Here is a 17,242-nt window from a genome sequence, read left to right as displayed (position 1 = left end):
GATTTATCGATGAACATTATGAAAATCTGTGGCAAAAGGTCAATAAAACGGAAAACCAAGTTTCATCCCCCCACAAGAATCGTAAGGCAACCCCAATAAGATGAGCTTCAGAAAAGCCCGTAATAAAATCCCAAAGAGATTCAGCAGAATAACTAGAAAAAAACATGGATAAAACACCTGTATAGCAACCGTTAGAAAAGGGACAGATAACAGCGGCTGGATGACTGTAAGTAGTCACTTATTATTTATAAGTGACCCATCCACTCTGTGATACATTAAGATCTCACAGCCAATATTTTGGTAAGAAATCCGGGCACCATACAAAATCTTAACACACGAGCGACACACGCCTTACTATCAATTATAATATAGGGAAGATCCTGTGGGAGAGCCAGTTCAATACTCAAGTTGTCATACATAACACAATCAGTTAGAGTGCATCATATTGACAGCTGTGTGCCGCATCAATGACATGCTGGCTCCTCCCGACGTAAGAGAAGCCATGTGTCAATGGGCAATGCCCCACCCTAAGCCGTGTAAGCGTCACTTCTTCAGACCGTCGCGAGCGGAAGGAGGTAAACAATTGTGGCACTGAAGCTTTTATGGAACGAATTTATTATTCCTCACTTCCAGTCACAAAGCCTCCCACCAACGCCTGGCCTTCCTCGTCACAATTGAAGTGACAGCCTGCAGGGAGACTGAACAACGAGCAAGAGCAGGAAGGGAGCAAACTTCCGTGGCAATCGCAACGGCGAGTTCGTTTTCCTGAATCCGTATGTGCCCTGGAACCCAGAAATGATTTCCTTGTGTGGCCTTTGCAAGAGAAGGAGAGCGTCCCGCTCTTGGTGCACCATCCGATCTGCTGGGTACATCTGTCCAATAGCGAGAAGAGCACTTTGAGGATTCGAGCGAATGAGGAATTTCTTGTCATGATGCCGCCTCAGCTGCTCCATAGCCCTCAGGTTAGCAAACAATTCCGCGTAATAAACTGATAACTGCTCTGGGAGCCCTATACCTGAGAACATCGCCAGAGAACACCGACAGAAGAACCGAGAAAATCTTCCTGCTTAGAACTACCTGTGTAGACAGTAATAAAATGTAGTTGGCTACGTAAAATCCCGTTAAATTTTATTTTAAGAATTACAGTCTGGAGCACAATTCTTGCTGTAAGCAGTCAGAACCCAAAGCAATCTGGGCCTTGATAGTAACCAAGGGGATGTCCTACTCCACACCTGACTTACGACCTTAATGCCTATGTTCGATTCCCGGCGGGGTCAGGGATTTTCTCTGCCTCGTGATGACTAGGTGTTGTGTGATGTCCTTAGGTTAGTTAGGTTTAAGTAGTTCTAAGTTCTAGGGGACTGACGACCTTAGATGTTAAGTCCCATAGTGCTCAGAGCCACATTTGATGTTAATGGCCCCCTCCCACCCACCTGTAATAACTCAAGGCTCTCCCTTGCACGGAGCCCAAATGGCCTTGTTGCTTGTGGTCAATGATCGAATAGCCGTTCCAGTGGCGGTTGTACAACGCAAGTGGATGCTGGCAGTGTAGGAACGGGCAATGCCCTATATGCTTGGCGTATCGCGAGAAGGAGACGCCGAATAGAAAACGGTGGCTCACCAGCCTCCGCACATGCTGTCCAACAGTGTAGTTTTTGGAAGAGGTTTAAAACCTTTGTACAAAACAGGTGTTTTGGCTTTTCGCATTCCACGCATACGGAAAAAGGTTAGGGTATACGGAGCCAATTCGTAGGTTAAGAAATCTTTGTCTGATTTTTTCACAATGACCATCCTGTAAAACAGAGTGGTTGGCTTAATGACCACAGATATTTCTTCATACAACTTATCTGTCTTTTGCATCCATATCCTAAAACTAAATGCCTTTATTTCTGTTCCAGATGGCGGACCTACTCGAAATGATAACTCAATCCTGGGCTTGACGTTTATTCATTTTATGACATGTAAATTACTACATACAGATTTCATATTAAACCAATTTCCGTGTCATATACCTAATATGTTGTAAACATATCTTAATATTTTTTGAAACATTCTTTCCTATCAATTCATTCAAAACAACCCCTTCTAAGCATTCAAAATAACCCCTTCTAAGCGTAACACACCGAAAGTGTAGTTCCGATGAGAGATGGACAAATGGGAGGGGTGGTTTGGTTGTAGGGTGTAAAGGGCATTTTTCGTCATTTTCCCATGGCTCCCTCCCTCCCTATTTGAACATGAAATGTTACAGACGTTTTTCGTAGGAAATTGAATGTGCTTCCAACTGTTATAGGGGTTTTAGTCGATACCATTTTTTTTTCAAGCTGTAGAGGGTGGGAGTGGGCGTTTTTGACGTTTCCGCAGAAAGCCCAGGAAATCGCCGCTTTTCAGTGCGCTCTAGCCCCGATACCGCTCCTCAATCAAACCAGACTAGTGCATTTTGTGTGAAATTTTATCTACCTCAGTTTCAAAATGATGGAGCACAACAGTCAGTCATCCTTTCCTTTCAGGCTTTATTAAAGGAAATCTAGATTTCGCCTACTTCCTAGCCATTATCTGTGCACTGTTTCATAGTTTCAATACGTGTCCAAGTACGTCATTCCCCTGTTGTTCGGGCTTCTGTCACAATTCATCCAACACTCCTGAAAGGAAAGGACGACTAATTGCTGTGCTCCATCATTTTGGAAGTCATATCACAGTCGTTGAGTGCATTCCACATTCCTAATTGATACTTTAATTTTGAACGTAGAGTTCATCTTCGAAAAACGCAGTTTTCTTGGTATAGGCGAAAAATTGAAAATAGTGCGAAAATTTTGAGGTTTATTGTTGTTTTAATTGTAAAGCCGACGTCGTACACGGCAGTTAACATGAAATTCGGATTCAGCACTTCAAGAAACAGATCCAGCCGGTAAGAAGAGAACTTCCGCAATTTTGTTACGAAAACGGCTGTTTCGAACACCAATTGGTTGAACTATGCAGGTAGCGTTTTGTTATAGATATTAGCCGTCCGAAAACAGTGTCTAATCGCAACCCGCATACTGTTTCTACAAGTGGAAAGGTGATAACAACTGAAATGGAACGGAGTAAATGTTTATGAGATGCGTAAAATGAGCAAAAACTAATGTCCAGGGAAGCTCTCTTGTGTGCGTAAAATGTTCTCAAACCGGCCCTATTGTTGAGAGTTAGTAACCTCAGCAGACTGGTTTCGTCTATCATACCCGGTAAAGAGACAACAGAAACGTTACACAACGTTGTCAGTTGCGAGGAGCCGCTGAATACCGAATGAGAAAGCCACCTCCGCCTCAGAAAGCAATCGGGACAACAGCTGCTACTCTCTACCGCGGTGGTCATCACTTTCCTGGAATCACCCTGCTACACAGATAGACGAAAATATGCAGCTATAACCATATTTATGTACAGTCGCGAGACTTGATTACGATTGCCGACATTACTTTTTATTTTGAAGCCCCAATATAGCAGTCGCATTGGTTAAGGCACTAAACTCGCGTTCAGGAGAAGTGTCTGTGCGCTTAACTGTATTTCCAAAATATTGTTTCAGGCAATTTTGTCAATTAAGCACAGTATTTTATATCTTTTACAGAAGGTAGGGAGCAAGTGTCAGCAAACCACCGTGATTCCCTCTAACAGAATCGAAAGAACGACAAGACTAAAACAAAAACTCTAAGGATCACCGTTACTTTACACTAACCTTATGCAACGGTACCTAACGGTTACTGTTGGTGTAGTTGCTCTTCCGACCAGCAGTTCATACGAATAAAACAGTAGCGTCTTTACCTGCGACTACTCATACTTCACGTAATGGGACTATGCACGACTCTGTTAAAAAAAAAAAAATAGCTCTATGTAGCCATAGGGTCGAACTCTGCACATCTGCTTTCGTGCCCCGCAGCTAAGTTCCTGCAAATAATAATAACCTGTAGCTGTGATCCTGCAGTCAAATAGCCCATGCATTGGTTAGAACTGCGTATTAATAAAATACTTAGGAATATAAAATAAAAGATAAAAGAATAATTTAATAAAAGCGTTATATTCTAAAGTCTGTAATCGATGTAGACAAGTGACAGTTATGTTGAATAATATTTATTCAAAAAGGGCATGTCAGATCGATGGAAAGTGATCCTACGATATTCGGTTAAAATACGGACGTAAAGTACCCTTATCAAATGCAGTAAAGGTACTAAATATTTATCAAAGATACTCGAAAACTAAGTCCACTTCAGAATCATAGTACACGAAATATTCACCAGCTCAAAACGGTTCAGAGTTCGACATGAACAAATTAACACCCGCGATACAGTGAATAATAACTCACACTCTATGTCTCCTCAATTCCGCAGTACAAGCAGAAAACGGTAAGAGTCCTACTCTGGAGCAAATTCAGACCTCTCGGGATACGAAAGTCCCTTCAGATGTTCAAGTATGGTAGTGGTTGTTCACCGCCCAGAACCAAATACCTATACGACTGATATCACGCACGTTGCCCCAGGCAGGTCTGCCTTCCGCCTTCCTCAAGAATTCGACATAAAAGTGTCCAGAATCGCTCCCTTGAGCTCTTCACTCGAGAAGTTCCAGTCTCCTGACTCCCATGCTGTTCGTGTACTGCCTGCTGGGTCCCGGCGGAGGTTCGAGTCCTCCCTCGGGCATGGGTGTGTGTGTTTGTCCTTAGGGTAATTTAGGCTAAGTGGTGTGTAAGCTTAAGGACTGATGACCTCAGCAGTTAAGTCCCATAAGATTTCACACACATCTGAACATTTGAACTGTCTACTGTTCCGTAGGTTGAAGGTCATCCCCACCAAAAACACGTCATTCTCACGTGCTAAAAACATAACTTGACTCATCTTTGATCATTTCCCGGGCTAAAATAATATATTACAACAATATTTAAAGAAAGAAATGTCATAAACATTCGGCTACACACAGATCATTTACAAATATAAGTAATAGATGGTTCATAAATAAATAAGCCAGCATTGTTGCGCAAGGGTACTCAACGATAAATGACAACACACTGTCCTTAAATATTGTTTAAATAATTATTTATACCTTCTCCATAGAAGCGCCTTCTCGTTCTCTTTTCAATTTCGGTGTCCATAAACACATGCAACTGACCCACTTTTAAATTAGCACAGATTTTTAAAAACATTTGCACTCAACATATAAAAAAATTATTGGCAAAATAGTTGTGTCTATTTGCTGTGTAAATGTGGAGAATACGATGTTCTCGCAAATATTTGCATTATGAAAATATAAAAAACGTAATAAATCAAGAAATAAAATGGATACAGATAAGCAGCTATCAACGATAATAGCTATAGTGCAGTACTATCATCTGAGGTATTGTATGTTAAAATCGCATGAAGTGTTGAAAAGTCGTTAATTCAGAGATTCACTGGGTATTTATTTCCTGTGAAATAGAGAGTATATGAAAAAGAATCATCCGGTAAGAAAAAATCATAGCCATTATGTTATTTCATATGTGTGCATGAACAACGTACTGTTGGAAAGAGCAAACTCTCGACTTTTACACGGTTCCTGCTAGGTATCAGCAGTGTCCCCACTTCAGTTCTAGTAAAAATTGTGTCGGGACAACAGAAAGTGTTTTGTGTTCTGCGTTTTGCGCAGTGAGGGTCAGTAGTAACTGTTCAGAGTGACTTTAGTACTAGGTTTGGTGTGTATCCTACAGCACAGAGCATTAGACGATGGAATGAAAAATTCCGAGAAACAGGTTGTTTGCGTAAAGGCAAGTCGACAGGCCGTCCCCTAGTGTGTGACAAAGACGTCGAACGCATCCGCTGTAGTTTCACAAGGAGTCCGCTGAAATCCGTTCGTTGTGCAGCCGGACAGCTCATGATGCCCCCGATGTCCGCCTGGCGTGTGTTGCGTCGACGTTCACACATGAAACCATACAAAATTCTGCTGCTGCAAGCTCTTCGTGGAGGTGACAAACAACAACGTGTGGAGTTCTGTAATTTCGTTCTTGGTAAGATGGAGGATGACAGTTTCCTTCCACACTTGGTGTTTAGTGACGAGGCAACATTTCATTTAAATGGAAAGGTGATCCGTCATAATGTGAGAATATGGTGTACGAAACAACCACGTGATGTTGTACAACATGAGATGGACTCTCCAAAATTTAATGTGTTTTGTTGCAGTTTCACGAGAGAAGGTGTACGGTCCATTTTTCTTTGTGGAGAACACTGTTACAGGAAGCAAATATCTCGACACGCTTGAGAATTTTCTTTTACCACAGTTGGATATTCGAACGACTTCAGTTACCAACAGGATGGGGCACCGCCACACTGGCATCTGGAAGTGCGCCTTCTAGACGATGGATCGGTCGCACTGGACCTAATGATTTAGCCTTACGTTAGTGACTCCAAGGTCATTGGACCTGACTGTATGTGATTATTTCTCGTAGAGGATTATAAAAGACTGTTTAAGTGCCTCCGTTACCAACAACAATGAATGAACTGAGACATCGTATAACAGCAGCTGTGGAAGCTGTAACTCAAGACATGTCGCTGCAGTGTGGGAACAATTGGAATACCGCTTGACATATGCTGTGGATCTCAAGGGGGGCATGTTGAACACCTATGAAAAGGTATGAAAAAAAAACCTTTTTCCCCACATCCAGTCCTTCGCTGACGCCTTCGCATCTGGCTCGCCAACGTCTCGCCGACTCGTACCCAACGTAGCGAGCAAATTCTGCTCACATTTTACCGATTCTAGGCTGTCGATTAGGTCGCCTACATAAGTGTAACGTTACACTTAAGACAGTTCATGGACTAAGCTAAACCACTTCAAGCACTGACGAATCTCGAATCCCGCTAATGAGCTCAACGTTAAAAACGGTCATTCGCCACTCCATCAATCAACATATTACATAGACCCATGTCTCCTAATATGGTTCCAAATTTCAAGGGAAAATTATTATCACAGCGAGGGAAGATAACCTACACCACTGCTCAACGTTTTCTGCAGTCTTCCATCATAAGGTTTACTAATTCACTCATTCCTAGGGACCGTTGTGTCAAATACAATAACCATTCACACATATCAAGACGCCACTTTGCTCGAGTAATCCCAAACCACCATCAACTGTCACATCAAATGAAAGCTCACACTCAATTTCCTTTGAGGGGACCAACAAATCTGCTAGCTTTACTTTAAACGAAACAAATCGGATCCTCCGTCCGACCAAATCCACAGTACCAATCAACTTCAAAAAATGCCGAAAATTAGTATGATTTGCTGAAGCTAAACTTTTTGTATTAATCTGCTTACTCGCATCAGTGCTTAATGTTATATTCCTAGTTACAGCATGAGCTGTCACACACCAACATTCCCGATTATAATACTGTTCTTTTGGAATCAGAGAAAAATTGCGATAGGTTAACTCATCCTCAGCGTGCTAACCGCAACCTGCATAAACATAGTTAGACTACCGCTCTTGAACTTAAAGTTCTTGACCCAACTCCTCTCCCCGTGATGACATGTAGTGTGTAATGGTCAAGAAATAATTCACTATCTCTTAATGTTGATTACGTTGGGAACCATACTTCTAAACAAATATGTGTCGATACCGTAATTTTACAATAATCACTTCATTATATTGGATGGCTGTCGGTAACCCTTCTAGCAGCCAGATGGCAGCGCCAGTAGGTGATCCCTGTATTAAGCACTTGCCGTATCGATTACACTCTGCTTTGCTGCGTCTGTTTTTTAAAGGCAGCCATCGTCGTACTGGATTTCTATAACAGATTTCAGTACAAATCTATAAATAATTATTTGCATACAATTTTGAATTAATTTCCTTCGTAATTAACAATTATTTATGTAACTTTGCAAACATATGGAGGTGACAAGTAGACCAAAAACACATGTCAAATATTTTGACACAGTACAAATTGATCATGTGCTAAATTGTTATGAAATTAGCTACTACGAATTATGTATCTAAATATTGGCAAACTGTTATTGTAGAAACCAGTGTACGGGTGGTGTTGTGGCAGTCTTCATCAGCGACATATTCAGTTTAAGAAACTTGCAGTAACTGAACAGTAAAATGAAGAGTGAACATAAGAAGGGAATGGTATTGCAATTCAGCTAAAAGAGCAGGGAGTCAGTGTTGTAAAAGATAAAATAACGCAATTATATAGACCACCTTGTTCAGCGGTAACCCATTTTCTCAACAGTTTCAACCCCCCAATTAGGCATACTGGTTCCAATGATCTTGATATACTTCGCGACACATCAGTGCAAACTCCTGCAACATAGCTAACATGAAACTCGTAGATACATTAAGTTCATCAATCTTAGAAATATAGTTTCCTCAGACACTAGCGTCTGGGTTTTTAGTTCTACCAGGATAGATTCTGCAATAATTAACAAAATTGCTAAAGACATTGTTAAGTATGGTAACATAGACCTTCATTACTAAGGCCACCTAGCACACAGACAGAATACAAAAAATAAACCCTTAAATAAATAACAAAACCTGTTGAAAAGTGACATCAAATCCCTGAAAACTGAACTAGCTGAGAAGAGATTGGATACTATTTTACACATGCAAGGATCAGATAAGAAATGGGATGAGTTCTACACTACTCTACCGATACACTTTGATTCCTGCTGCGCCATTAAAGAAATGTAGTCAGCACCAACTCATACACTCAGAGTGGAAGAAATAAGAAACTCAGATTTCCAGACAACCTTGTTAATCTTAGACAGAATATTTTTAACTTAGATGCCCTATAGAAATCAGCAAGACTGCGCATTAACAAACAAAAATATATCACAACTAAAAACATCTTTAAGGGAGAGCTTCCAGTCCTTAGATAACAGGTCCACAGTAATAAAATATCGCAGTTCACCAATGTAAGCAATGTCTTCTGAAAACCAGTCAGTAAATATCGAGAAACTTCCAGACCTAGGCGTAGCAAACCAACCATGAAAGATGGTGATATCATAAAAAGACACAAAGCAATGTGTAACCTTTTTGATAAACGTTTCATATACCAATAGGAAATCAAACACAGACTATAGACAATCACTGAGAGATAGCAAACAACATCACTCAAAGATAGGATATTTAATTTGGGGAGGTTAATGAAAATGACAGGAGCAAGATAATCCTCAAACTAATGAATGAATACACAGTTGGATGGGATGATATCTCGAGTGATGTAATTACAAAATCCACAAATTAATAATTAAACCCTTATTTACTGCATAAAATGCAATATTAGAGCCGGTCGGAGTAGCCGTGCGGTTCTAGGCGCTACAGTCTGGAACCGAGCGACCGCAACGGTCGCAGGTTCGAATCCTGCCTCGGGCATGGATATGTGTGATGTCCTTAGGTTAGTTAGGTTTAATTAGTTCTAAGTTCTAGGCGACTGATGGCCTCCGAAGTTAAGTCGCATAGTGCTCAGAGTCATTTGAACCATTTTTTGCAATATTAGAAAAACACTTATCCAAGGACACTAAAGATAAACATTCGTAATAAACTCAATTAGTTCTCTCGCCTGGTGCAAGTCTTTCAATTGGGCACCACTTTGGCGACTTGCATGTCTCTAACCGACACCAGTGACCAAGGAAAGGGGGCCTACAGTTTGAGGGGAATCCGAAACACCGTTTCTGGTGACTCCTCATGTGTTAAACCAATGCTTAAGAAGGAAAGTACAAAAGAGGCTCCAAAACAAAGCTCAATGCCATCAAGTCATACCTTTAGTAAGATTTTTGAAACACTTTTTCTTACTCAACTCTCTGCTCACTTAAAAATAACTAACAGAAATATAGCAACACAACTACTGCAGTTGCTGAACTGCCCTATAATGTGTACATCCTCCTTGACAAAGACGGGAGGACAATAGTTGTAAATCATTCACATATCTTTACAGTAGAATGATTTCCAAAACAATTTTTTGTTATTTTTATGGAGATTTTTTTATACACTGCTGTTATGGTTGCAGAAGAAAAATTTAGTCACTTGATGTTCAGCAAGTCGAGTTTATTGGTGATTTCGATTAAACTCATCTTCAGAAAACGAAAGGAGGTAGGGAGCCTCATATACACAGTACCGCTTCATGTAAAAGTACCAGCATATGAGTACACACTGTGTGTGCGAAGCTCCCTACCTCCTTTGATATTCTGAAGACGAGTTTAATCAAAAAGCGTCAACGAAGTTGAGTTGCTGAGCATCAAGTGGCTAAATATTTCTCCAGTAACCATAACGGCAGTGTATAAAAAGTGGTTGAATGCCTGTTATGTGACTGTATGACACATCTCAAATTTCAAACAATGGAATACTCAGGCTGGAATGTAACAATATTATGAAAAGGATAGTTGCTTCTCATCATGTAACGGAGATATTGAATCACAGACAGGCACAACAAAAAGACTGCCGGAAAGTGAGCTTTAGGCCAACAAGGCCATTGTCGAAAATAGACAACATACACACACGGACACTTAACGCAAATGCAACTCACACAAACATGACCACAGTCTGTGGCAGCTAAAGCCAGAGTGTGCCAGACTGCTCGCAGTCTGGCTTCAGCTGCCAGAGACTGTGGCCATGTTTGTGTGAGTTGCATTTGCATGAATATGTGTAGGTTGTCTATTTTTGACAAAGGTCTTATTGGCCGAAAGCCCACTTTCCGGCAGTCTTTTTGTTGTGTCTGTCTGTGATTCAGCATCTACGCTATGTGGTGAGTAGCAACTATCCTTTTCATAATATTGTTACAACTCACATTTCATTATTTTAACATTCTTAATATTTCCTTCTTTTCTTCCCCATTTTAATTTTTCTCAGAACACAGCCTTGGTTGTCACAGCCCAGTTACACCCCTGTTATTCACTACGTTTTCATACGACACGTCTTACGGACGACGAAAACCGAATTTGGTAAACCGTTTTTTCTGTGTCGCGTTCTCATGTTGCGGCTTGAATCGGTTTTGCGGGCCCTGTTCTAATTCGGTTTTCCGATCGTCATTTGTTTTACACGAATAGCCTCTGGCAATCATCTGTTGCAGCTCCTGATTGTATTCAGCCCAATGGCTGCCTCAGCGCAGGCGAATGATTTAATTGTGCGTTTGTGGTGTTTTTGAGGAAGAGAGAATATGAGTATCAGTGGACTATAACTGAAGTCTAGCGGCGGAGGAGGAGGTTATTTAAAAAGCGATGCCTCCATATCATGTCTGCACAAATTATCCCAGCGGAAACTTATGTTTTGCACCCGTCGAGATCGCGCACTTTGTGAAAGAAAATGCGAAGTAATCACTGTTGATACGTAGTTGTACTCAAGCATTTTGGTGACTCAGAATGGCTGGAAAATTTCCGCTTGAGGAGATAGACTTTCCTATACCTTTGTACGAAATTGTCAATTGCGTTATTTCCATCCATCGATTTCATTCGGGAGCCGCTGACATTAGAGACAAGAGCGGCAATAGCACTTTATAAATCAGTGAGGTGTGGAGAGTGCAGAGTAATTGCTAATCAGTTTGGTGCGCTAAAAGCTCTGTGCACAAATATCTGTACTCATTCGTGAAATGTGTGAATACTGTATGGCCGCCGAAATTTATAAAAATGCCAGATACTGAGAAAGCAGAGAGAATCAGCAATGAGTTCTCCAGCATGACAGGTTCCCCACAGCTCATAGGAGCAATATATGACACTCATATTCCGTGTTAACTCCTCAGGAGGGCAGATTTTGTCAACAGAAAGAGAAGGTCATCAATTGTTCTTCAGGCAGTTGTTTATTGTCATTATTAGTATGTGAAATGTTTTCTTATAAATGTACAATGATATTTTAGTTGACCAAGAGAAATTAATATATTTTTCGTTTTGCAGTTTCAGGAACATTAATATCAGCCACACTGGAAACGTTCATGACGCAACAGTACTGAAGGATTCAGGACTCTACAAAATGGCAAGCAGGCTGATGCCAGAGGTAAGATATTGTTTTGTAGGTTTCCAATATTTAGTTTAATAAATATGGTTTCCCCAGTGGCTGTAATATGCAGTGTCATGCACTCACTCGCTTGTAAAGGACTGTAGCATTGGTCCAGCAATGTGAGAAGAATTCCCTGTAGCATGTTGTCAAAAAAAGTACATAAATATTATCTCTTTACGAATTATTTTTCTTCAGAAATAAAAAAAAATCCCCTACTAAGCAAGAAACTGTATAGTTATATATTCTGCAGACTAAAAAAATGCTGAAAAAGACACCAACCCAAACCACACATCAGGAGAGAATGTTTCAAAAAATACAATACCAAAAGAAATGCATGTTTCTAATGCAGGTAACTACTTCCTTATTACAGTAAATTCATCTACAGAAACATTTTTTATCACATGTCATGCACTTACAATTCCAGATATCATTACTGAAAATGTCATCATCGTACAAGGAAAAAAAGTTATACTGACTTAGTAATCTTGCTGTGTGTGTAATCTAGTACAAACAATTTACAGAAATATTAAAAACATTTCAGTATAGACCAGTCATTTTCAAATGTACGCTCTATAAAACCAATAGCATGCAAATTTCAAATGGAAGAAATAAACCAGAAACGTGTTACACCAATAAGTCATTATATGGCAAGTAGTTCTTTTTCATGTGGAAACATGTGACAGCTGCACTTATCTTCTAGGTTATTGCTTATTACGGTATTCAAAAACAAAATCAATAGCATTGCAATATTGTTTACTGAAGTGAATTTATCTTCTTAGGCACTATGCACAATCAATGGGACTGTTGTACAAAAGTTGCTGCTTGGGGACCAGGAACACTTTCAACTGAACAAGAAACTTTTGGTGTTTACTTGAGCACTCCCAGAACTGTTGCGGAGAATGCTTCTGGTAGGCTCAAAACTCGATGGAAGAGCTTGCCAAATGTATAGAAGTACCTCAGGTTGTTTCTGCATGTTGTGTACAACACAACATCATTGAAACGCACAAAGACCTCTCCAACGAAAACTAGCTAAACGACTTGGTAAAGGGAAATGAAATATTCCCACAGCCAAATGAATACATTTGTACAAAAACTGACCAAGATGCAGAAAGGTTTAGAGACTGTCAAAAACATATTGTGCAACCAATTACCCATTAAGGAGATCTAGATTAAGATTTTAATAATTATAGTATATACTCTGTAAGTAATATGTAGGCCTACTTTCAAAGTCAAAAGCATTTGTGACAACGAAATTCAGCATAATATGTATTATCTATGAGTGGTCCATGAGAATGCAAAAGAAAAACGACGTGCTGAAGCAAAATATGACAAAGCTACAAGTAAATGAGAGCATAAAAATGGTCCTCTGTAATGTAAAATTGCAAAAAATGCATAAAATAAAAGAAAACGCACTGATGACGGCACAAAGGTAATGAAAATTGTATGAGTAACAGGAAAACAGTCCTTTGCATAAAAGGTAGACCTTATACCCGATAATTTTTAATTTGTTTGGTTCGAAACTGGGATGTGGACAGGTGAGTGGATGTGGGCAGGAGACTGGATGTGAATGGGAGACTGGACATTGATGAGGAAGGGGCACATGGCTGGAGAAGGAGATGTTGGTGGAAAGAAACCAGATTGTGGAAAGAACTGGAAGTAAGATATGAACTGGGATTAGGTGTTTCTGCAATAAATTGACTGAAGACCACTTAGGCAAGCGGTCACCAGCTGTCTTGTGTCATCTGAATGCCTTTCCCGTATGTTATCCAGCATCTTCTCCTCCCACTGCTTGTCCCTTTCAAATTCTTCTGATAACCTGTTACAAAGTTACGTAAAATTAGCACTGTATTGTTCTACTTGTAACTTATGATAGTACTTTGCTTATAAACAAATACTGACGCGATTACAGGGTTTTTCAGTATATCCATGAATTACAGCTATATCATGTCCATGCTACTTGGTTTATAAATCCATCGTTATTCCAAATTGGCATTGCCCTTTAACTGAATGATTCCATAACTTCACTCAGTTTCATGTTATGCTGATGCTTTGTGCAATGCATTTTAACTGTGTGACAGTCCCTAAAAAGATTCCCCATCTCTTTTGCTGTATATTAATTTAACATTCGCATGTTGAATAAGGCCAAGACTTACCATTTTTGTTGTTACTTTTGCACCTCCAGCTGGTTTGCATACACATCCTTAGCAAAGGTGGCCAAAGCGGCTGCGTATACCCCTTTGTCAGTACGAGTTCTTCATCCTGAATATTGTAGAATTATGAATAAACAGTGTACATTCCATTGTACAATGGCTTTGTTCCAAAATGCGAATGAATTACCCCTTGAAATCTTGGATGTGTTGAGACACTGGATTGCAACATAGCCCAAGGTGTAGATGAGTGTGGAAGATGGTAATTTGGTTTTGAATTAGTGGAGCAAACTATTACGAATGCAATATGAAAGTAGTGGTAACACACTGATCATAAAAACTGCAACTGCAAAGTACATTCAGAAAACATATACCAGAAAATGGGCAAGTCACTGACAGGGATTTTAAAACATATATCAGATAATGGGCAAGTAACTGATGAGAATTTTGATGTATATCATGTACATATATCGTACATAAACTAAGAGAATGGTAACTTCCACATGAGGCAAATAAATGTAATATGAATCAGTATAAGCCAGAAGTACCTTAGTGGGTGTATAACGAAACCATGAAGACAATCACTACTGTTTAGCAATCACAAAAATCGATTCCATTGTGGATATATAACGAAATCGTGAAGATTATCACTATTGTTTAGCAATCACAAAGATCAATTTCAATAGGCAAAGCTACATACATTTCAAATATAAGCAGCACTCACTTTTTGCAGGTCTGCAGGTTGCTGTTGCAGTAAAATCTGCGCAATCGTCTATAGACACCGTAAAACCAATCTTCTCCTGAACTGATGGTTCCCACTCTTATCTCATAGTCAGTTTCTACAGATTCTGTACAATCAAGAAATGTAAAATGTAGCATTTAATTTAAGGTCATAAATAAAGTTAACTAAAATGCTACATCGTTGTAAGAGCGAAACACTTACCAGGTTCGCATGGTTTGGAATGTACACCACTTTCAACAATTGAGGCAGATGGCCTACGGTCCAGGAGATTGGCCATGTGAAATCAGAGTGGTCGCATCCGCTAATATAATTTCGGCTCTTGACCTCTTGGAAGTCTCTCTTTCGAGATTTCCATTTTGACCTGAAATACAATATTATTTCGAGTTGCATCCAATTTAAACACAGAAACAATATTTAGATTTAAATCACACAAATTACTGTTGTCTAAGAAGCTACTCCGATCTTAACTGATCTGTTGTTCTTATATTACTACCTTCAGCCACAGCTTTCGCTAATTGAGCGAAGATATCACTTTTTCGGAATCTTTTCCCATCCAATAGTGTTAATATTTGCTTTCCTTCTATTAGGTACAAAACATGTATGACTTGCTGGTATGTCCAATACTTTTTTCTCTTTTAACGGAAATAGCTCGCTTCTTCGAACATACCACACATAAAACCACCAAAAAACAACAGAACGCAACATTTTATCGTAATTTGACAGCCCAATTACACTTCAAAATCGTGTGTGTTTACATGGGAGCGAAAATCGATTGCAGAATTGGAAAATCGGCAAGTAGAAGCGGAATTCCAAAATCAATTCTGAAGTGCTTACAAGACCAACCAAAAGCGGTATAGGGAAATCGGTTTACGAAATCCAGTTTTGGGAGCCCCATGTAAACGAGGAAATTATCGCTTCATGGTTTCCTTAATTTGGTTGTTATTATTTTCAGCATATCCTCTCAGAGTAAACAACATACAGCGACATGGCGCAATTCCAATGCAGCGACCCACGCCGTTGCGTGGCATCAGTTCGAGACGAGGTGACTGGCGAGTAACATGGCCAGTAACTAAAATCTTAAGAAAACCGCGAAATACGATAAGAACACGGAGCAACGATAGCAGTCAGAAGGTAAGACATAAACAAAGATCTGAGTCTCGCGAAATCGCGGCGCCCAGAACTAAGGTGTGAAATCGTCTGCACCTTTCACGGACGCATAACATAAATTCTCACAGTTTAATGAGTATGGAGATCATGGACACTGAAATTATATTGAGGCTTTTTTTTTATAATAGTCTTCCAGACTATCTGATTCTTCGTGCTCCCAAGTTTGCCGCAAAAGGGCTCACAGTTCAGTCGTCATGGTTAAACGTTGTTTCACTTCAGTGATAGGTATTGTATCTAGTGCGCGCAAAATACCGTTGTCGCTAGATGCGCAGTCAGCTGGGGTAGAGCGGCAGTGGTCAGGAGTCGCTCAGAACGCTGTAGGGGAAATGCCGATCGCTGGAGGGGAAGTGCTGTTCTAAACTGAAGCCTATATTCATATTTTTTGTAAATATTAAGTGCGGCCCCACAACGCGTACACTTGCATAGTGAACACTGAAAAACATCTACTGTCGCCTCTGCTTTCGTTAGTATCTAAGAAGAATTCCGCCGAAAATGCAGCGATTTATTTTCGCCTGGCTTGTTAATCATCTGTAACTTTCAGAGAAGCGTCATGAGTGGCGAATTTTAAGTAAAACCTATACATTTCTCTGGTTACCATGGTCAAATTTACTTCCTCTGCCAAAACATAGCGGAGTTTACGCAGTCTCACCTCACTAACATATTGTGCAGACAAAATTGCGAGAGAATGCTGAAACAGTGGTTTATTAAGTTTATCAAGTGAAGAAAAGAAAGGTCAGCAGCTTAAGAAAAAGCACATCCTCGGTATCAAAAAAAGTTAACGTCTTCACTTACATTCCAAAACCCATAGCAATTCTCGTTGCACCAGCTGTCGACGGCCCTTAAAAATTACATTCTTTCAACGAAAAGTTTGTAGTTAGAGAAGTAACGCTGTAGATAATGAAGTTTTACACAATAACGACATGGCAAAATACTCTCCTCTCTGCATGGTATCATTTGTCAAAATCTCTTTTCATATCTCAAACTGTTTATAAAATACGAGGATGTTGTGGATACACTATGTGATATAAAAGTATCCGGACACCTGGCTGAAAATGACCTACAAGTTCGTGGAGCCCTCCATCGGTAGTGCTGGAATTCAATATGGTGTTGGCCCATCCCTAGCCTTGATGACAGCTTCCACTCTCGCAGGCATACGTTAAATCTGGTACTGGAAAGTTTCTTGGGGAATGGCAGCCCATTCTTCACGTAGGGCTGCAC

General features: G+C 40.0%; 1 protein-coding gene across 2 annotated transcripts in view; it reads left to right on the top strand.

The window, feature by feature from the left end:
• Positions 1–10,490: 10,490 nt before the first annotated feature.
• The window catches only part of LOC126457623 (uncharacterized), a 49,788-nt gene continuing 43,036 nt past the window's right edge, over positions 10,491–17,242 (top strand). For both annotated transcript variants that reach the window (XM_050094084.1, XM_050094083.1), the window contains exons 1-2: positions 10,491–10,724; positions 11,866–11,965. The gene's annotated coding sequence lies outside the window, so the exon portion shown is untranslated. The remainder of the gene's footprint in view (positions 10,725–11,865; positions 11,966–17,242) is intronic.

The sequence above is a fragment of the Schistocerca serialis genome, chromosome 2 (assembly GCF_023864345.2).
Source record: "Schistocerca serialis cubense isolate TAMUIC-IGC-003099 chromosome 2, iqSchSeri2.2, whole genome shotgun sequence".
Lineage (NCBI taxonomy): Eukaryota > Metazoa > Arthropoda > Insecta > Orthoptera > Acrididae > Schistocerca > Schistocerca serialis.
This window is presented reverse-complemented; position numbering and strand designations above follow the sequence as displayed.